The following is a 22,880-nucleotide window of genomic DNA, read 5'->3' on the forward strand; positions in this document are numbered from 1 at the left end:
AGTAATCTGATTATGTAACTTAAGTTACTTGTAATGCATTACCCTTACACTGTTAATGAACTGAACCTGTAACATATGCATTAAAGCGAGCATCGAGGGACTGTTTCCGTGTGAATGGTTCCCGCTGGTGTGAGAAGCTTGTGTTTGAGCTCTTGTTAAATCCCTGCGTCGCATCTCTTCTCTCTGTTTGTCTGTTTTGACGGTGTCTTCTTCTACGCACTGGTTCTTTGCTCTGGACCTCATTGAGATAATAAGATTTGTTCCGCCAAGGATCAAAGTAATTGAATGCACACTTTGAGTCAAGTCGCTCCCGCAATCAAATCCTATCGACTCGCCAGCTCTAAAAACAGAAGGACAGATAAAGGAGGAGGCGAGATTAGTAGAGCGAGCCGTTCTTTCCTGCTGCTCTGTAATCACTGGCCTGCTCTTATCAGCACTGACTCGTGTTCGTCACCGTCTCCTCCTGTGGACGCTCCGCAGACTTCACATATAACTGTAACTGTAATCTGTGGTGATAATAGTGTGATAGAGTCTGTATCATGAAGAACAAACACACGAGATGGTAATATAACAGATGACCCTGGACCACAAAACCTGTCTTAAGTGCCATCTGAAAGCTGAATAAATCATCTCTATATTGATGTATGGTTTGTTAGGATCGGACAATGTTTGACCGAAATACAACTATTTGAAAATCTGGAATCTGAGATAGCAAAAAAAAAAAATGTTTTTAAAGTTGTCCAAATTAATTATTAGCAATGTATATCACTAATCAAAATTTGTATTTTGATATATTTATGGTAGGAAATTTACAAAATGTATTCAAGGAACATGATCTTTGCTTAATATCCTCATGTTTTTTGGCATAAAAGAAAAATCGATAATTTTGACTCATACAATGTGTTTTTGGCTATTGCTACAAATATAACCCAGAGACTTCAGACTGCTTTTATGCTCCAGGTACACATTTATTCTCCAGCTGTGTGTTTTCTTCTGTTTTTCAGCTTAATAGACAATAGGGGTGTAACGGTACGCAAAAATCACGGTTCGGTACGTACCTCGGTTTTAAAGTCACGGTTCGGTTCAGTTTCGGTACAGTAAGGGAAAGAAATGCAAACAATAAACTGCAAGTTGTTTATTACTATGAACTTTTTTTAACAATTTTTTTACACTTTTTTTAAAATGCTTTTTAATAAAATATATATAAAATAAAAAAAGGATAAGAAATAAAATACTGCTGCAAAATTATCCACTAAATAACCAGTATCACCAGTCTCAATCCAATATAATATAATAAAATATAATGAAAAATATAAATAAATAAGTATGATTACAGTGCAGCATTACCAATCCCAGCTTGTAGCCATGCTCATATTTAACCCCTTAACTGTCACTCACATTTTTGAACACTGACTTTTTGTAGTGCACGATCCAAACTTAAATTTTTATAATTCATGAATGAAAATATTTTGTAACATGATATTGATGTACCATTTACATGGAAATGCAATGTCTGGTTTTAAAATGGGTTTTAAAGGATGAATTTTGAGATTTTAAGTTTTCAGTCGATATATAACTTCTGATGATTTCTAAAATGTGATAGAGAAAAAAGCAACAAACAAAGTCTTCTTTTTTAAACAAAGGTCAAGACTCCAGTTATAATTTAGATTTTTGAGGGTGCACTCTTGTCATAAATTAATCGATTACTTTTCATACATAATTTTTAGCAAAAAACACTGGTAAAATATATATTTGGGAGCCACGCAGCAGTTTGTCTCCGGCTAAGAATCAGCTGCAGGACGAGCTTGCACTGAACGCGGAGACTTCCGCCACTTAATATGTTCGTTTGGAAACACGAAAATGTACCTATGTTCCGCACACAAAATATTACATTCGGTCATTCGGTACACACGTGCACCGTACCGAAAACCCTGTACCAAAACGGTCCACATACCGTTACACCCATACTAGACGAACACATCTCGAGGCTTTGTGTTCCTCGTGTGTTTTTGGTTTCTTAATTCTTCTCTCCAGTCCAGGGAATTTAATTCAGGAAGCAAAGCTCATCTGTGGATATGCAGGATATTTTTGCCTGGCACCATTATGTCAAACTGTCACTAGTTTAGCAAGTGGACACACTGTATCCAGCGCTCTGTTGAGAAAGAGTTCATTGACCTCATATACTGTACACACAAATGACATATTTACAATAATATTATGAAAAATTTTATTTTTAATATTTATTATAAATATATGTATTTATATAAATTATAATTATATAATTTATGTAACATACACACATATTTAGCCTTTGTGTTACCCCATAACTGTGAAACAGGAAGCCACAGCTATGAAACAATTTGTTAATAGTCGATGTAGTCGAATTCTCAATGTGAAAGACAATATACTTCAGAGATATTTTATTCATATTATGATAATAAGACTTTCGCCTGATATTCATTTGTTTTACTTAAATTAAAGGTTAGGTTTTTGTGATATTATTTTGAATTGTTTTAATTAAAGATCAATAATCCAAACAATTTTGAATGAAAGTCTTAATAAATCTGACCATGACTACACACACACAAACACACATATATATACACACACACACACACACACACACACACACACACACACACACACACACACACACACATACACATACACACAAACACACACATACACATATATACACACACATACACACACACACACACATTATTATACAGACATACACACACACACACACACATATATATACACAAACACACACACATACATACATATATATACACACACACACATATACACACAAACACAAACGTACACATATATATATACACACACACATATATATATACACACACATACACATATACACATATATATACATACACATGTACACACACACATATATATATATATATATATACACACACACACTCACATACACATATATATATATACACACACATACTCATGTACACACACACATACACAAACAGATGTACACACACACACATACACAAACACATATATATACGCACACACATACACATGAAAATCTTTTTTAATTAACATTAATTATCTTCTCATAAACAAACTAATTCTCTGAACAAGTAATAGGAGTGGCGTCTGTATTCAGCTGCAGTGTGGACACTTAGCATTTCACTCTTTTATAAATAATAATCCAGATATTGTAGTTCAACATCTGTAGAATTCATTCAATACATAAATAAATCGGGGCAAAATATGCAACCTGCTGCTGAAGTCTGTAATGAAACGAGTTATTCTCGCTGGGACATGGCAGCGATGTGCTGAAATGCTTTCCACAGATCTGTTTTCTTTTCCAGCGGGGAAACTTATCTTTATTGAGAGTGAGAGTGAGAGCACAAACTCACATTACAGACACAAAGCAGCGTGGGAAACCTGGGGTTGAGCATTGCACAATCCATCTGTTTTGTGATAGATTCAAAGACACTGAAGAGAACATACAGTACGCCACATGAAAGGGTTAAAGCATGCCAGTGTAATAAAACCAACAACAACATCTTACATTTATATTACATCACACGAACACGGTGTATAACAAAACATGAAGGTAGTTAAAGTTTGTTAAACCGTCAACATATTTTTAGCTAGCTAGATGAATATTATACGGTTTAATGATGTTTCAAAACAGAAAATCATGTTGTTGTTTTTTTCTGAAAAAATATCTGATAATGCATTAATAAAAAAATTAACTCAATTCAAATGTATCAACTTCTTATCTTATTGTACATCAACAATAAATGCATCTTGCCCTAAAAATTTGTTGATATTTGCACTGAAGAAAAAAAGAAGAAGAAATAAATACTGAAGAACAGGTTTATGTCCCATCCATACAATCAGACAATCAATCATCACAAAAAAATATATTTACGAATTCAATTAAATATTTTATTTTTCGAAAATATATAAAAAAAATATATCTTTTTTTTAAAGGCATATATATATATATATATATATATATATATATATATATATATATATATATATATATATATATATATATATTGCCCTCCATATATTTCAGTCCAATAAAATACATTTACATATGTCACATAAAAAAATATTTGTTGTCTATAATATGCGTCAACGCAACACATTAAATAAATATTATTAAATCATTATAAATCTACGTCCACATTTGCATTCAGCCTAAATGTAGGCTACTTTAAGACTGGAAATGTATTTTCTTGCCCCTGAATACAGTTTAAAATATATGAAGGATGAAACTTATTTCTTTTAACATTTTTAATTGAGCTTCACTGTTTACAGAATACATGTCAAATATATTTCGGTCAGAAGAAATGCCATATTTTGTGCAGTATGGGTTGCAAGGCAGTAACTGTGTTTGTGTCCGTGTGAATGTTTCTGGCATGACTTGTGTTATTGTGTAACACCTAGCCTTCGTTTTTTCAGATAAGTGCTGTGCTGAATAAGCGGCAAACTGTTAAACAAGTCTGTCCACATTTGTTGACACAACGCGTCTCTTGCCAGCACTTGCCGTCCTCAGACTCAGATACACATCTGAACTCTCTCCTTCAGGACGGTTGGGGGCTCGTCCAAACACAAACAACACCTGACGCTCACAGAAGAATACTATTTATCTGAAGTCATGCTGGCTGTTGTGTAACTCAGTGTGTGTCAAAGAATGTGTAGCAGCTCATAGTTAACCCTTTTGTTACTTCGTTTGCGCGGTCACACCTATAAACGAATGATCGACAGAAACTTACTTTAACTTTATTTGCGGGTTCCTTCATTTGAAATTAAACTAAATTAAGTAGTTTATAGCTGACTCTTTAAAAATCTGGTTTGCTGGCTTTTAAAAATGGTAGGCTAAAAATATTATTTAACAACCTAAATACTTAAAAAAATATTTTGTGGGATAAATTTGGTAGAAATTGCTTAATTTGATTTGCAGGTTACCACTTTTTACAGTGCATTAAAACAGTTTAACTAGCTGAAGACCAGCTTAAGCTGGTTTAGGTTTGGCTTTTCAGTAGATTTTAATTAGTTCTTAAAAAGCCCAAAAAATATATCGAAACCAGGCCCTTGAACCTTGTTTCCACATTCAGTTCTGACTTGTTGCCAAAGTGTTTCACAACTGTGCCTTCGTTTAAAACGAAACTAAATTCTTCTAACTGGAGAAAGAAAAAAAAACTAACAAAAGATTAAACCAGTCTAATCTGGTTTTCTTTTCTCTGAATGCTTTTTATTTATTTATTTTTTGGCAGTTTTTACACTTGGAGAACAGCTTTGTAAAACAGTCGAAGACCAGCAAACCATCTAAGTTTTGGGTTTTCAGCAAACCCAAGAAAACACTAGAAACCAGGCCTGTTTAGCCTTGATTCCACATTCAGTTTTGACTAGTTTACAGTGTCTTTGAATGGTCTAATGTGCCTTAGTTTGACTAAACTAGCCTGGTTTTCTGGTCTCAGCTTGTTTTATAGAGGTTTTGGGCACTGGTCACTCTGGAAGACTGGCTTTCTAGACCAGCCGAAGACCAGCAAAGGCAAGCTAGTTAATTTGTGGGATTTCTGCAGGTTTGTAGAAAAAAAACTTGAAAGAATAACTTGGAAAAACCAAAGCCTCTTGAACTGTGCTTCCACACTCAGTTTTGGCTTGCTTCCAATATGTTTCACAACTGTGACTTTCTTTTCTTTTTCTTTTTTCTGAATTGAAACTACATCAGGGAGATTAACATTAACCCGCCAGTCGGATCAGCAAACGATCTTTAGATTTGGGTTTTCAGCAAGAAGAAATCAATGCAAGACCTCTTGAACATTGTTTCCACATTCAGTTTTGACTTGTTGCCAATATGATTGTTTGGTTTCACTGTGACTTAGTTAGCAATTAAACTAGCTTATAATTAGCCCATTAACAATATACATCACTTCCTTCTGACTAAATCAGCCTAAAGCCATTTTCTGGTCTCAACTTACTGTTTTAAAGTGGTTTGGGGCCCTTTTTATTTGGTCACACTGGGAGTCCAGCTTTGCAGACCAACTAAAGACCAGCAAACCATCTAAAGCTAGTTTAGTTTTGGGTTTCAGTGGGTTTAAGTTAGTTAAATATATATATATGTATATATAGTTTGGTGAAACCAAGGCCTCTTCAGCCTTCAGTTTTGACTTTTGCCAATTGGTTTCACAAATGTGCCTTAGTTTGAAATTACATTATAAGTAGCTTATAATGAACCCAATGACAACATAAACCAGTCTGAGTGGCTTTCTGCTCTCAGTTTGCTGGTTTCAGAAAGGTTTTGGGCAATTTTGTAACAATTTCACACTGGGAGACCAACCTTTTTAGACTAGTTTAGTTAGTTTTCAGCGGGTCTCAGTTAACTCTATAGCAAGAAACCCAACAAAATAAACAGTAACCAATACCTCTTGAACCTTGCTTCCACATTCAGTGTTGACTTGTTGCCAAAATGTTTGGTGAAGTTAAATTAGAGTATGTATAGTGATATAAATCAACCATTTCAGACTAGTACATATTTGGGGTTTCAACAAGAAACCCAACAGAATAACAAGAAGACAATGCAAGGCCCCTATAACCTTGTTTCCACATTCAGTTTTGACTTGTTGCCAAAGCGTTTGTTTGGCTTCACAACCGGCCCATTGTTTGAAACAATGTCAGGTTAACTTCCTGGTATTGCCAAGAACAGTTGGTTGACTAAGAGTTTACAAAGGCGTGAGGGCCAAAGGCGGTTGAAGGAGAGTGCTATGAGAACTTGCATGTCAGTCGATTCACACAAACGTCATGTTCTCAGTAGTGTTTGTCACCTAGAAGCTTGTTTATTTAGTCACGCCCGTGTCTGCTGTTGTTACGACGCATTCCTGTACGCTTAATCATCCAGTACAGAGCACAGCGCATCCTTTAACCAGGTTAACTATTAGCACATTGCTCACAGAGCACACGGAAATGAAAAGCAGAAATGCACACATAGACACGCTCAGAGAAATACACATAAAGGGAAGTCTGAACACAGAAGGGTTTGACAGCTTTGAACACAAACCACTACTTCCCTATGTGTCATATGACTCTGTCGTTAGGCCAACATTTGTCACGCTGTGGTTTCTAACTGACTTGTTTATTTTCTCTCCATCTCTTGCGTTCCTGAGGTCATAGTAAGACTGACGCAGGCCTAGCGGCTCTAGAAAGGCTCAGCAGAGTTAGTAAGCATGCAGTTTCTAACTAGTGTTCACCAAGGTGCGTTGACAAAGAAGTTGACGGGGAATCTTTGGCTTTGTTTGAAAATCCTAGTAAGCTTGTGTTTTTGATCATCACATTATAAGCCCAATAATTCTTTGCAACAAGCATAATGACAATATAAAATGTATCTAAGCACACTTATGAGTGATATGAGTGATAAAAGCGATATACATTATTTTGGCCAAATAATGGACAAAAAAAAAAGCACAGTAAAACCAAAAAAGACATCTAATATGGTGGACAATGCGAGATGAATGGCAATTAAAAATACAATGTGTATTATGATAAAGAAAGGATTTCAAAATAGTCCCTAATCTTTTCACAATATTTGCCATGCTCTGATAGCTTAGCCACATGCTAACATCAAACTCTAGTAAGATCAATCATCAGTTTTGTCAAATTGGTCACTTCCGTTTTTGGGGGGTTTTTTTAAGCTCACTTATGACATATAGGCAATATATGTTATTTTGAGTATATTCTAATGAAACGAGCACAGTGAAACCAAAAACCACATCCAAGAATGGTGAAGAGTGTGGGATGAATGGCAATTAAAAAGTTATTTAAAATGTTATAAAATGGTAAAATTTTGCTATAAAGTCTTTGTCTGAGAAAAGGAGTTGGTAGCTTAGTGTCAAATTCTAGTGAAATTCTATTGAAAGTTGTTGCCCAAAGTAGAGTGTTCTCAAATATGCCACTTAAGAGTTTCCATTTACTATGCTGCCTATGTAGGCGGTATTTTAAGGCATCGTAAGCACACTTGTGATTTAAAAAGTTTTTGAAAGCAATATACCTTCTTTTTTTGCCAAATTGTAAGACCCATAATGCATTGAAACAAGCACAGCAAAACCAAAAATTGATGGTGGATGATGCGAGAGGAATTAGAAATGTGTGTTTTATACTGGAAAGTATAGTTTAATCTAACTGCACATGAACAATATTTTCCTGTTCATGTTATGCAAACATTGCATGTTGTTGTAACTTAGCGTCAAACTCTGGTGAAGTCAATTATCGGCTGGTTTTGCAAGTGTCTTATGAGGGGTCGTTTCAGTTGGAACACTACCTAGGCAACACAGGAGCTCACTAGGTTTTGCATCCCTCTTGTTGAGTTTTCAGGTCATCTGAACCAACAGATGTTCAATTGCTACTTAACTGTAGTTTCATTGGAGGAATGGTTGTGTCGTTGCATTGAAGCTCCCTTTAGGTTTGTCTCCGAACTGCCACAACAGTGTTACTCATCTAAAGAACAGGAGGGATAGAAAGACTGTGTTATTTACAATGTCACCTTGGGACTGCCGGGCATCTGCTCCGCTTAATTGCCAGGGAAACTATCCTGACCTTGGCTGACGGTAATGTGGGTGGCACAAACGTCCTCATCCGAGGCTCCCAATGACATTGCTTTAACTCCATCCGAGCGGGAGCGACTCGCGCTGAATTCATCATGAGGCAAAGCCGAACTCCGGATGAATACTTATGTAAGTCACCGTATCGGTCACCATGACAACCAGCTGCACAGAAGCACACGTCGCCTCCCACAGCCTCCCTGCAGTGAGCTGTTTCCATGGCAACTGGGGGAATCAGAGCAGCATCCTTTTGATGATGCTCTTCGGAGATGACAGCCTTTGGAAGCAAAGCACAGCTTTTATGTGTCAGAGAATAAGAGTCGTATGAAAGTAGGTTACGTAGGAGAAATCTACAGCTCCGGGCCTTGAACCGACTGACAGTCCTCACAAATAGACCCGCGGTGCAGTGATTTATAATGCATTTTGTGGTTTTGGTGAGCAGAAATCACAAAGCCTAATGCTGTTTATTATTCTGAATATGTTCTAGCCCACACTAAAAATTTTATTTTGTGGTTAAACAGTGGCTCTCAACTGGTTGGTTATGATCTGTGTTATTTTAGAATCATTGAGGTGCTATTATAGTTTTATTTCATGTAGTTATTTTTGATATTTTCCATTTTCAATTTGTTTGTAATGTTTTAGTTTTTTTTTTTGTAAAAGTTTTTGCATTTTTTTATTTTTATGTTTATGTATTGTAGATTTGATTTCAGTTTCACAAAATGAAAATGAGAATGTATTATATATTTTATTATATAATTATATATATGTATATATTCTTTAAGAAATATAAAAATATATATATTTCAGTTAACATTAATTCATTTCAATTAATTTTCCTTTTTTTGAATTATCAATGCTAAATGCAAGAGATAAAAAGCAACTAACTAAAAGTAATCAATATATATATATATATATATATATATATATATATATTTACAGTATAAAAAATGCTTTCTTAGTTTTCAAAGCCCATGTTTTTGTTGTTGATGTCAAAGGTCATGTGTCCAATCAAACTCTACTATTTCATCAGCAGAAGTTCAATTCATTTGACTGATGCAACATTGACAAAATGTTACACAGGGAAAAATATGACTATATCAAATGCAAGTTATGAGATACAAGATGTCATTTAATATTATTATGAACAATATTTAGTATACATATTTATATTATGATAGGATTTGTATTTGAGCAACTGAAGCAGAACCAGATGAGTACCTCAGCTGTATATTGCGTCACGTTGTTGTGATTAATTTTAATAATTGGTTCTGTCACTGTCACTTTTTTTTTAGCTTTACATATTTTGCTGCTGGCATCTCAGTGTTTCCATCGTGCTGCTCTATTCTCTGATCTGACAGTCAGCAGATAAATGCCTGCCTTCAGGGCTCTTTCTCTTCCTGTTACGCCAACGACAATCTGCTAATACACGCAGAAGCATCCGTCTTTTAGCAACAATCTCTTTGCATCAGCAATGAGCAGTTTGTGGGTTTTGGCAGTCAGTTTTTCAATAACCTTGTGTAACTTCCTATCAGTGTGTAACTGTAACAGCAGCCGAATCCCAACTGAAGACGATAAAGAACGAAAGAAACTCGAACACCAATGTCTTCACTCACTGTATTTTTGTAAACCTCTATTGTAGCTTGTCAGAGAGTATATATATATGGTAACCAATGGGGGTCGATGTAACCCCAACACAACAGTCCTAACAATTTCTGTTCAGCCTTTCCAAAACACATGAATGTTTTGAAACTTTGCATGCACATTCATGAAGCTAAAGGAGACAAATTCACCAAATTTCAGGAAAATAGTTTAACCGATTTTCATGCAAAATACAACAACAATCAATTTGGGGTCAATTTCATAGTAAAAAAAAAAAAAATTCAATGTTAAAAATTTTTTTTCAATTTCAAATCAACACAAAAGTTGTAACAATTTTTTGTTACAACAAAGTGTTAAAAATTTGCATACACATTCATGACCCTAAATAAAAAAAAAATGACTACATTTTAAGAAATTGTTTAACCAATGATTGAAAAAAAAAAATATGTGGGTCAATTTGACCCCGACTTAAAAGTTGTGTTCACCCTTTCCAAAACACATGTATGTGTCAAAATTTTGCATGCACATTTATGACCCTAAATGAGAAAAATCCACCAAATTTCAGGATGAAATTACAAGTTTTACCAATTTTCAAACCAAAAATATCAAATTAATAGAAGGGTCGTTCATGAGTATAATCGGTTTAACAAAAGCGAATGTTTCTAATGCAGCTGTGCTGTTGTTGTTGTTGTTTCAGAGGTTTTGTCTTGGTTCTGTGCGGTGTATTCAGTGCCTCCTGCCCGCATACAACAGAAAATAGCCCTGGCAGCTGCGCGCACATCAAAGTCATCCGCCACGTAATCCCCCATGAGTCACAGCTCAGCCCGAGGGAGGATGGCAACCACAGACACTCGGCTCGCTGATCTCACCGCGCATTTAATGTGTTTGGTGCAGCGACATTTATCTCCTCTCGCTGTTTGGATTTGATTGGCTGGAGATGTTGGTTCAAATTCAAGCTGAAGGTCACAGATCCGCTTTACACTGAGCCGGGGAAATCTGAGCTGTAAGTGGGTCATGTGGCGCAGGAATATCCACTGCTTTATGTAATGGGCCTCTTTGAAAGCTTCATTCGAGAGTTTGTTTTCCACTGAGGGGAAGTTCTCTGAATGTAAGAGCAAAATATCAAAGTTAAAAGGTCTTTGCATCTTTTTGATTTGATAATGAGGTCTTTGCAATGAGGTACTTTACAGAAGTGGGTGACCGAGATGGGTTTTTAGACAGAGTGTGTGTATATATGTATATAACTGTGTGAATGATTGCTGATATAATACTGAGATGCATATATAATGTAATGATGGTAAATGAAAAAAATAATAATAATGTTACGTTATTTTTAGTTTTTAACAATATTTACTTGCAAATATGTATTACTATATTCTATAATATATGAAAACTGATTTTTGTTTTTGCTCGTTTCCATTTTTTTATTATTATATTACAACATTTTTCATACATTAAACTTTAACCAATCATTTTTGTCAATTCTTATCAATTCTATGATTTTTAAAGTCTAATTCAAATAGAAAGTGTGCAATGCAACTTTTTGTGAGTAAAATAAAAGTGGGGCAAATATTTTTCAAGCCACTTTGGTCATTTTCTGTCAGTTCTCTGCCTTTATGTGATGTAAGAATCTTGGAAATTTTCTAAATTTACAACTTCTGACTTCAGATAATTTGACTTTTAAGTGTGTTTTTATATTAATAACCTCCACTTTTATTTAGTAAAGGTTTCAGTTGCTCATATCCCATGCCTCTTTATCTGCCGAGGTTTGTTATTAATGGCCTTGACCTTTCAAATCTCATGAGCACGGTGAAGAGTGGAAGCTCTTCTGAAAATCCTCATGGGGAGTTTTTACTTAAATGACGAGTAATGTGCGCTAACACCTTCATCCGAGGGGCTACATCAACTCTAACCGCTTAGATCATTTTCTGTCAGCTCTCAGCCTTTATCTGATTTAAGAATCTGGTCTAGGAAATTTCCAAAATGTCAAACTCTAGTTGCATCAGTAGGTCTTGCACTTTCACTTTAAGCACTTTAGGGTGATCTTTTTTTCCACTGAGCAACTGTGGCAATCAAGTGTTGAAATCACAAACATGCGTGATAACATAGACACACACTTTTGAGAGGTTCATGGTAATAAAACTGGCTCGAGGGAGTTTCCACCACTAACCATGATAAATGACATCTATTCAAACTGTTTTCCAGATGCTTTTTCACTAGCAGACGAGATTATGGGCTGTTGTCTGAACCGCAGTTCAATGGATGCTCTGCAGTGAATGGGTGCCGTCAGAATGAGAGTCCAAACAGTTGATAAAAACGTCACAAGTAATCCACTCCAGTCCATCAGATAACGTCTTGAGAAGAAAAAAAATGTGTTTGTTAGAAAAAAAACATCTTTAAGATGTTAGCATGATGCTAAAATCTATAATAAAGCTTCATCCATTGAAAAAGTGATCTGGTCTGAATCACGAGAGAAATCTGCACAGATCAAGCACTGGTTATGAACAGCCAAAACAGTTGAAAATGTACATGTAGGTGGATTTTGATATGAGATATCAGAAGTAGATGGACTTTTTCACTGGAGGACGTGTTATTTTATGGACTCATATTTTGGCTGGAAGTAACAGTTTGCACTTAAAACGTCTCAATGATGGATTTGTTTCAGTGTTGTCTTCTCCAGATGTTCACTGATGGACTGAAGTGCTGTGGATTATTGTGATGTGTTTATCAGACTCTCATTCTGACGGCACCCATTCACTCCAGAGCATCCATTGCTGAGACACTGATGCAATGCTACATTTCTCCAAATCTGATCTGATGAAGAAACAGCCAACATTTCTTGCACTAGTGTCACAGATGGCAGTAGATTGTGCGGTTATTCCAGCATCATCAATGATTTTGTGAGTTATATTACCGTAGGACGTTGGCACAGAAAACAACACTTACATCATCATCATGTAGGTGTTGGACATGAGATATGGAGAAGCTCAAACATGACAGGAATGAACACGCTATCATGTTGAGTGGGACGCCTGCGGTCACATTTTCAACATGCTGGGACACTCTGTACAGATTCACTAATGTAATCCAGTCACATGTGAGCTAGGAGTTACTGGATGAATCCAGTGGTTTGCTGCTATTGTTACACGTGTACGTTTTCCATCCGGAAAGTGCATTTGTTAATGCATCGTGAGACCCCATGCACAATGAAACTTAAGCTTTTCACATCTTTTATGACTAATGTGGCCTAAACCTGGGAATTCTGTTATTTTTCTGAAAGCGCTTGAGGCTTAATTCACTTCACAGTCATTTCTGAATCTGCCAAGATCAAGCCAACGATTTAATGACACACTCAAAGAAGTCATAAACTCAGAATTTGTGCATAATGTCGATTAACACAACAATAATGTTTTTGACTTTTCCTTTTCAAAGGTTACTGTGAGGAATTTAAAATATAAGTAAATCGGTCCATTGTTTGGATGATTCAAAAGCAGAAATGTGAATCATATAAAAAGCGTTTACATTAATTCTTCTAAATCTGTTTTTAATGTCATTTTATGGTGTTGTGTTATCATGGCATCTAAATTGTAAATGTTATATATCTACACAAAAAAGATTAGCAAGAAATCTTTCAACTGTATATTTTATGGCCCTACACCTAACCCTAACCCTCACAGGAAACTTTGTGCATTTTTACTTTCTCAAAAAAACTCATTCTGTATGATTTATAAGTGTTTTGAAAAATGGGGACATGGGTTATGTCCTCATAAGTCCCCCTCTCCTTGTAATACCTGTGTCATACCCATGTCATTACACACACACACACACACACACACACTCTCTCTCTCTCACTTCGTTTCCAATCAGTTATGATCTGTCTTATTGTAATAAAAGTAAATATACAAAAAAGAAACCACATAGCAATGCACTGGCGACCTCAAACAACACCCTGTCATCGTGGCAGTGAGTTTTGAACAGGCAAACGTAGAATTCATTTTTTATTATTTTTATAAAATGAAAAATCTAGCTGCTTTTCATTTCAGAAAACTGCTGAATGACTTTCAGATGTCTAGCACATGCGGGCCTGTTGTTGGCGGATCTGTCTTGGTCTCTTGTGTCTGTGTGTGTGTTCAGGATTCACTGCTCTCCAAAGTATTTTTGCTCTTGTGTTCTTCCCGTAAAAGCAGGCAGGCTGCCACATGCTCGCACGCCCCGTCCACATGATCTGAGAGAGAGAGAGAGAGAGAGACGGGAGGAGGAGGCTCTTAATGCAGTGAGTCAGCACTCCAGACATTTCATCTCCATCCTGACCGACCGACACCGCTTAACCCTTTCCTACCTCCCCTCTGCTTTCAATAACCTTAATACAGGGAGCAGAGATCTAGATCCTCATTTCTTTTTCATGTAGCCTGTCCTGTGTTATATGCATACATCCTTACTGAATAAAAATAAGATATATATATATATTTGATCCAGCTAGGACACATTCAATTGATCAAAAGTGACAGAAAGGACATTTAGAATGTTCCAAAAGATATCGATTTCAAATAAATGCTGTTCTTTTGAACTTTCTGTTCATCAAAGAACACTGAAGAATAAAATCTAACATGGTTTTTACAAAAATATGAAGCAGCACATCTGTTTTCAAACTTTGATGATAATCAGAAATGTTCATGATTTTCATATTTTCATGATTTCTGAAGATCATGTGACACTGAAGACTGGAGGAATGATGCTGAAAATACACAGGAATAAATTATAATTTAATATGTTGCAATAGAAAACAGTTATTTTACAATGGAAAAATATTTCACAATTTTTACTGGATGAGCACTTCTTTCAAAAATATTGAAAAATCATATCAACCCCAAGTATGAAAAAAAACAAGATTGAAAAAATGTCTACATGTTAATTTCTTAATAATGTTTAACCTTCAACACAGAGACGACATATTTACAATTAATTCCCATCTCTTTTTGGGAAACTGTAGATATATTTGTGTTTCATTTTCCTGGGCTATGGTGCAAAGACAAAAATGTTGCAGATTGTGCAAAATAAGCGGTAAAGCATGCATGTGTTCACCGTGTTCGCACACAATGAGCGAGCGAGCGAGATGTGGGACGGAGAATGTAGGTCACATTCCTGAGCTGAAAGCTTTCCGAACCACACAATCACAGCAGGATTTCCAGCATTTCACTGGAGGCCGTCAAACAAGAGCATTTCCCCTGTGTTTCCCCCCAAACAGAGACCCCTGATCAAAAGCCACCGCTGACCTCGCGGCTCAATCGGCCTTTGTGTGGCTCACAGCTGAGATTGACCCGTCTGCACCCATGCTTGTGTTCATTTGAGCTTGTAGACGCACACAATGCATTCAACACAAGAAAATCAAATCCAGATTGGCTGGCAAGTCCCTGAGCTCTCTCACACAAACACACACACACACACACACACACACGTCTAAATGAGGACATGCATAGACCTCTATTGTTTTCATGTACAGATCATATACGTCCCCAAAATGAGGTTTAGGGAGGTTTTAGCTCACTTTCAGCTACAAATCTATCCCCGAAAGTTGGTACAAACACACACAAACACTCATTAGACCTCAAGTATGATGCATTTATTCTTTAATATTTCCTTCATCTGAACCGCTTTATTCAGAACTAGTTGCATTTCTACAAATATTTAAAAAAAAAAATTTTTTCGTGATATTCTCTTTTTAAAAACTTCCCTATTCTTCCAAAGATGCCAACTGAACACCATACTTTATAATACTTAAGTATTATTAGTATTTATATACCAAAAGTATTATACTGTTTTATTTTTATATTTAAAATTGTAAATTGTTTGTAATTTCTATTATGTGCTTTTGTCATTTTAATTATAATTTTTTATTATTTCTAAATTACTTTAATGTTTAATTCAGTTTAAGATTTATTTTTTTAGAATTTCAGCTTAAACTTGTTTTAGTTTACTGCCAAGGCAACATTTATAATTATTTAGTTTCGTTTAGTTTAGTTTATCCTCTAATATTTATAGTTTATCATCCAATATTAATATCATATATCAGTTATGTAATCTTCTAAAAAAAAAAAAAAAATCGATTAATCTATTACAACTTCAATTATTTAAAACTGAAATAAATAAAAAAATAATAAAAACTGTTTTTAAAAATTACGACAAAACAAAACCAAAAAAGTTTGGCGTCAGTAAGATTTTTAATAAAGAAATTAGCACTTTTATTCAGCATGGGAGTAGTAATTAATTCAATGCATGCTTTCTAAATAAAATTATTAATTTCTTAAATAGCATTTAAAATCCCAAACTTTTTAACGACAACGCATTATGCTTTATTAAAGCAGGCGGTAACTGTTGAGCTCTTTTACCACAGTCCTTGTATCCATGGTAACATTATCTTCACATACCACTACACACAATACACACAAACATGTTAAAACCATTAAGAACATGAATAAAGGAAAAGTCAAATCCGGTTTCCTCCAGCTTAACGCTTCAGTCATTCATATTCTCTCACACATGCATCTGTCAGACTGTTTTCCGAGTGAGTCACAAAGAATGATTGCACTCTCTCTCTCTCTCTCACACACACACACACACACACACACACACACAGCCCGCAGCTCTAATTCCAGGAAGCAGCTGCTCAGCTGCAGCAGATGATGATCGTCTGTATCAGGCCCGTGAATCACACCCCTGTTTTGACTCCCGTTTTTTTTCTATCTCTTTCCTCAGAATTTGACGTGGCTCCAGAGGGAGGAGAGGACGGAGATAAGCCGTGACAGGATTGTGCAGGGAAGGGATGGTGGTTTATTACACGGCTCTGGGGCGTGCATTTCTGTGGCCGACGTGTCTGGACGCTTCGGCTGTGACTGAACACAAAAGATTGGAAAAGAGAGAGAGAGAGAGATCTGAGACAGTGATGTCACTCATTCCCGATAGCGATGGGGATCATGTGGAATTTCGGTTTTGATTCCTTAACAGTTTTAGTTTCTTAACAAAGCTCTTAGTACTTGACTGCTATATTTAAAGTGCAAAGTTCATCCTAAAATTAAAATTCTGTCAGCATTTACCCACCACTCGTCAGTCCAGGGCGAGCTGTGAATGTCATGAGTTCAGTGAATCAGTCAAGAGTGAATCATTTCACTGATTCAAACTGATTTTTGATTATTTTGAATCATTTGATCATGAATCGCATGAGTTTTTATTGCTAACGAAAATGAAAATATTTTATTTGAACTGTTATAACTGTAAAAAATGTTAACTGTTTAAAATTTGGTTGAAATGAACTCAGAAATTGCTAATAGATTTCACAAATAAAGCAGTTATTGAAGACTGAAGTAATAATTTTACTCCAGTTAACTTGTTTTACTTTATATAAAGTTTAATTTTAACTTCATTTTTACAGTGTATAGCTGAAATAAAATCTAAAAATTAGATGAAAATCTTTAACACATTTTTTTAATTAGTGTAGTTTATGTAATTTTTTTAAATAAATATTTTGTTATTAATTAAATGAATCCTTACAGTATAAAATTATTACTTCTTTAAAAAACTAAAACAAAAAAGACGTTATATACAGAAAAATATTTTTTTCAAAAAGGTTCAACGTTTGTTTTAAATGTCTATTTTAGTATTTATTAATTCTTATTTCTTATAGTGAATTTAATTCGTCCTTGCTGAATAAAAAAATACATTACTTTCTTAAAAAAAAAAAAAAAAAAAACTAACTGACACCATACTTTTTTTACTTGTTAAATGTTTTGTTGTTGTTGTTGTTGTTTATTTAGTCTTTATCAATTTTTGTTCAACTTTAAGTGGAGATTAGAAATCTATCCTGGGCAAATAAAAATATTTTCTTTCATCTCAGTTAACATTTATTTTATATCCATTATTAACTGATATTTCAGCACGCACACTGCGGAAACTTAAGCGGTTTGTTTACAGCCTTTACAGCATCTTCAGTAATTGCTCTAGAGGAGAACCGAAATTAGCCGTCTTGATTCAAGCTAATCGTATTAATAGACAATGACAATGACGTGGACATGAAGAAAAGAGGATGAATTAGTCAGTGGTGTGTGTGTGTGTGTGTGTGTGCCCTTAACCTACTTAAAATAGTGTGTCAACTAATACGTCTCTGTGGCGTTTCCTGTCTGAACAATGACACTGGAGAGTAGAAGAATAGCTAGCGAGACGAACTTCCCCCTCCTCGCGGGCCGCAGCACTTCATTTAGGAAACCGTGTCAATGTGAACCTCTGTCACACTGCAGGCTCAGAATAGCGTCTGTTCCCTTGGTAGACGTTTTTCCTTCTCTTTTTTTCAGGATGGTGTGCTGTTGCTACGGCTCTGCTGATTGCTGGTTTAAGTTGGTAAATGTGTTATGCACACTTGATCCATAATGCATTTCATGGGCAAGCACGCATGCATTTGTGGATATGGTTAAACTGGTGAATGCAAGGCAAGATTTAGTGGTTCATTAATATATTCATCAGATAAATTCAGTTGGTTTATATGTCTGGTGCCACTGATGATATGAGATCCTACATATTGAAGTTAATGTAATGGGTTAAAACTAAATAAATATGCATCCAGAGACTCAAAGGTAAACACTCCTAAATGGCACATAGCAACAAAATGCGATCGCTTACTCGGGAGGTCTTGCATAGGCCCCAAAATTAATTCCCTTAAAAAATAGAAACATTTTTCATAGGGTTTCATAGATTCATGACCGAGTATAAAACCAGACATACAAGCCATAAAGTGTGAAATTTTACAGATACAAAAGTAAACCCATAAATATATATTTTAAACAAAATATAGCCACAAATGCATTGCTAATAGACGTAAAAATATATTCATATTACTGTATTTTCACTTGTTTACTTATATAAAAACTTATATAAAAAGCTATTTTAAAATCTATATTAGAAATGTGTGTGTGTGTGTGTGTGTGTGTGTGACCCTGGAGCACAAAAGCAGTCTGAAGTCTCTGGGGTATATTTGTAACAATAGCCAAAAAAAAACATTGTATGAGTCAAAATTATATATTTTTCTTTTATGCCAAAAATCATTAGGATATTAAGTAAAGATCATGTTCCATGAATATATTTAGTAAATTTCCTATTGTAAATATATCAAAACTTAATTTTTAATTATTAATACGCATTACTAAGAACTTCATTTGGACAACTTTAAAGATGATTTTCTAAATGTCTTCTTAAAAAAAAACAGGTATGTACTGATATATATACGGTATATACATGTAATTCGTTTACCAAAATATTTTTGCCCCTGGTTTTTATAGATATAGATATAACAATATATTTTGCCGCTTGCAATATAGATTTAGATATACTAATATATTCACTCACTGGCCACTTTATTAACTACACCTCGCTAGTTTTGCCTTAAATCTTTGTGGCTTTGATTCAGCAAGATATTGGAAACATTCCTCAGAGATTTTGGTCCATATTGACATGATAAAAAATGATGGTTGAGTATACATGACTGTGTTTATGAATCATATGTATGCAGATGCAGCTCTGTCGAAAACCGAGGCGTCCTGGCGTCCAGATCTTGTTAAATCATGACCAGTAATCGTTTCCATCGCAGTCGCCATCTGAATCATGGCTGGAATTGAACTCAAGAGCTCAGGATGTACATCACTGATTCATAACATCACCGTTTACTCTCTCAATCAGGAATACCAGAAACACTGAGTCAGGAAAGCAATCGGGTTTGTACAGCTGAAGGAAGTTAGATTGGAAGTCTCACGGGGTTTTAAGACGGACGGGATGAAGAGCGCAGGAAGAATCGCGGACACACCTTTATTAAATACGAATGGATGGAGGATTGGGTGAGTAAAGTGTGACTCATTTCCCGACTGGAGAAACCCTATATCTGATGCTCATACTTCCTAGAGGAAGTTTGTCCAGGGCGCCCTTGTGCTTCTGAGTCAGGGAGTTGTTTGGGGTGATGCCATGTTGCTCTGGCTTTCAGGAATCCTTGCGATGCTGCCAAGAGCTCTCAGACAAAGCAAACCCACAGAGATCTGCTTCTCCTCCCAACTCGCACACATGGAAGCCATTAGAGAGCCATGGCTTGGAAACAGAGTCAAATACTCTGGAAATGACAGACTGTTTTTGTCATGTGGGTTGTTTTTTTTTTTTACAGACTTTCCATGTTCACTTACTGTAAAAAGATTAGTCATACAAAAGGCCTTGTGTCTCGGGACTACGGATACTGCATTGGGATTCTTATATAAGTGCAGTCCTCTTCATCATCCATTGGTTAAAATGGGATATTTTAGTGCAAAAATGCAAATTGTTATTCCTTTTCCTTTCACTTTCATTATACTATAAAGAATAATATATTCTTCAGCATTTTTCCACACCCTAAAATATATATTTTTTAAGTTATAAACAAAAAATTTGTGTGTTTTATGTGAAAATACGATTTCATTTTTTCTGCTTCAAAGTTTCACATTTAATTCAGTGTTGTAATTGAAATTTATTAGCAATTGAAAGTTGTTTCTAAACCTCTTCAAATATATACTTTTTATCCATTGATGCCTACTCTATTCCCCTGCTTTGTGTTATGATATACAGACCTCCAAAAGAAAAACAATGACTTTTTTAAGGTGTTCAGATTTTTTATCTTATGTGGTCCCAAGTACTGATGATTTCATGATTCTTGGTGATTTTAATACACATTTGTGTTGTCCTTCAAGACCTCTTGTAAGAGACTGTTTTACAACTTCTGACTTTCAGACTAGTGTCCTACCAGACCAGGATCTACAGTATATGTTGGTGAGTTGGCCAATAGTTTTAATTCCTCCTGTTTAGCAATCTTAAATGTATTTGGTTTACATTAAAGCTTTAATGAAGGATTGCAGAAGGGCAGAATAAAAATGAAAAAAGGATACATTACAAATTTCATATGAACTTTTGCAGACCAGCTTTTCTAAACTCCAGGAAGCTATTTCTTTGGAATGGGCAAAATACCCTTATAATTTCATTAAAAAAAATGAATTCTCGAAGTGTCATTGTTTATTTCATACCTTAAATTCTGTGTTAAACCACTCTAGCCCAACTTGCCCAGACCCTGTAGCTTAGAGTTACGTGAGAAGTTTTTTAACTTCTTCATTAACAAGATTTCTTCGATAAGGGTGCAGCATTCTTGTAATATATCCCAGAACTTTCAATATGCAAATATTAGCGCCTCTGGATTTTCAAACCTTCAAGCTATTCCACTTTCTGAGTTGTTGAACATTATTTTAAATATGAAACCAACTACCTGTTCTTGTGATGTTGTTCCTAAAGAGCTGCTTCAGGATGTTCTGCCCTCAGTTTTGCTTAGTTTACCTCCTATTATCATTAGCTCTTTACAAACAGACATTGTTCCATCAAGCTTTAAACATGCTGTGGTCCAGCCTTTACTCAAAAAAACCCAAAAACAAATCACGGTCTCACTGATTTCAATAATTATAGGCCTATTTCAAAATTGCCATTTTTGGTAAAGGTTGTATTAAACCAGAGTTCCTCCTACCTGAATTCTGATAACATCCTGGATCCTTTTCAGTTTGGCTTTAGAGCAAAACACAGAACCAAGCCTGCTCTTTTAATGATCTTTTGTTATCTGCAGATTCTGATAACTGTACCATTCTTGACTGCTGCTTTCAATACAGTAGATCCTGTTATAAAGTTTAAATCTTGAGGTTGGTATTTGTGATTCTGCATTAGATTGGTTTGCCTCATATCACACAAATTTTCTGTGGAAATTGGTGAATTTTCTTCAAGCTTAGTTCCCATTACTTATGGGGTACCCCAGGGCTCCATTCTGGGTCCGATTTTATTCTCTCTGTATTTGCTCCCTCTTTGTTTTTTATTTGAGTCTCATAAAGTTTCATATTATATTCATGCATATGAGACTCTGCTTTACTTCCCCTAAAATCAGATTCTTATTTAGAGTCTTCTTTGCTGAAAAATACTTTAGTTAATTAAACTGTAGTTATATTATACATTTACATGCTAGAACATTATTCGCTGTTACCCTTTTCAATACATGCAGACATTTCTAACACTCAGTTGCATCATCTATTTTGTTCCTCCTGTGTTTTAAATTGTTTTTTTTTTTTTTACTGAATATAACATCTCCTCCTCAGATTGTTTATCGTGTTGCTGTGGTTGTGTGGGATCCGCTGTCTGGGTAAAATGTCTCTGTGCTCGCCGTTGCTACGTTACACTAAAAAACAATTGTCCCACCCCAGCAGCAGGTTCATGTGGGACTCGCGGCCAAACCCCTGTGGCTCCTTCTGTTTATTATGGTCTGTTTGTTTGGCACTGCTGTAGACTGCATGAAAACAAAAGCACTGAACCTGTGAGGACCAGACTTAAATCTGGGGCAATCAAATGTAAACATTTATGAAAATCACATACTGATTAATGACCAATATGAATAATGGAGCACTAATATGAATACTGCATGGATGAAACATGCTATTAGAGAAATGCACTATTAGCAATCAGCAATTATTTATAACATGAACAAAAGTAAGTAGTTTGACACTGGTCATGTCATCTCAACATGGCATGTCCCATGAGCCTTTTATTAGGATACTAATGTAATGTTTGCACCACATCTATAAGTTTACATGACCT

General features: G+C 35.4%; 1 long non-coding RNA gene across 1 annotated transcript in view; it reads left to right on the forward strand.

Annotated features, from left to right (window-relative positions):
* Nucleotides 1–17,560, forward strand: part of LOC128026100 (uncharacterized) — a 32,702-nt gene extending 15,142 nt beyond the window's left edge. Inside the window, exon 3 of the long non-coding RNA XR_008186341.1 lies at nt 16,956–17,560. This is a non-coding gene — a long non-coding RNA (uncharacterized LOC128026100). The remainder of the gene's footprint in view (nt 1–16,955) is intronic.
* Nucleotides 17,561–22,880: the final 5,320 nt, after the last annotated feature.

The sequence above is a fragment of the Carassius gibelio genome, chromosome A13 (assembly GCF_023724105.1).
Source record: "Carassius gibelio isolate Cgi1373 ecotype wild population from Czech Republic chromosome A13, carGib1.2-hapl.c, whole genome shotgun sequence".
Lineage (NCBI taxonomy): Eukaryota > Metazoa > Chordata > Actinopteri > Cypriniformes > Cyprinidae > Carassius > Carassius gibelio.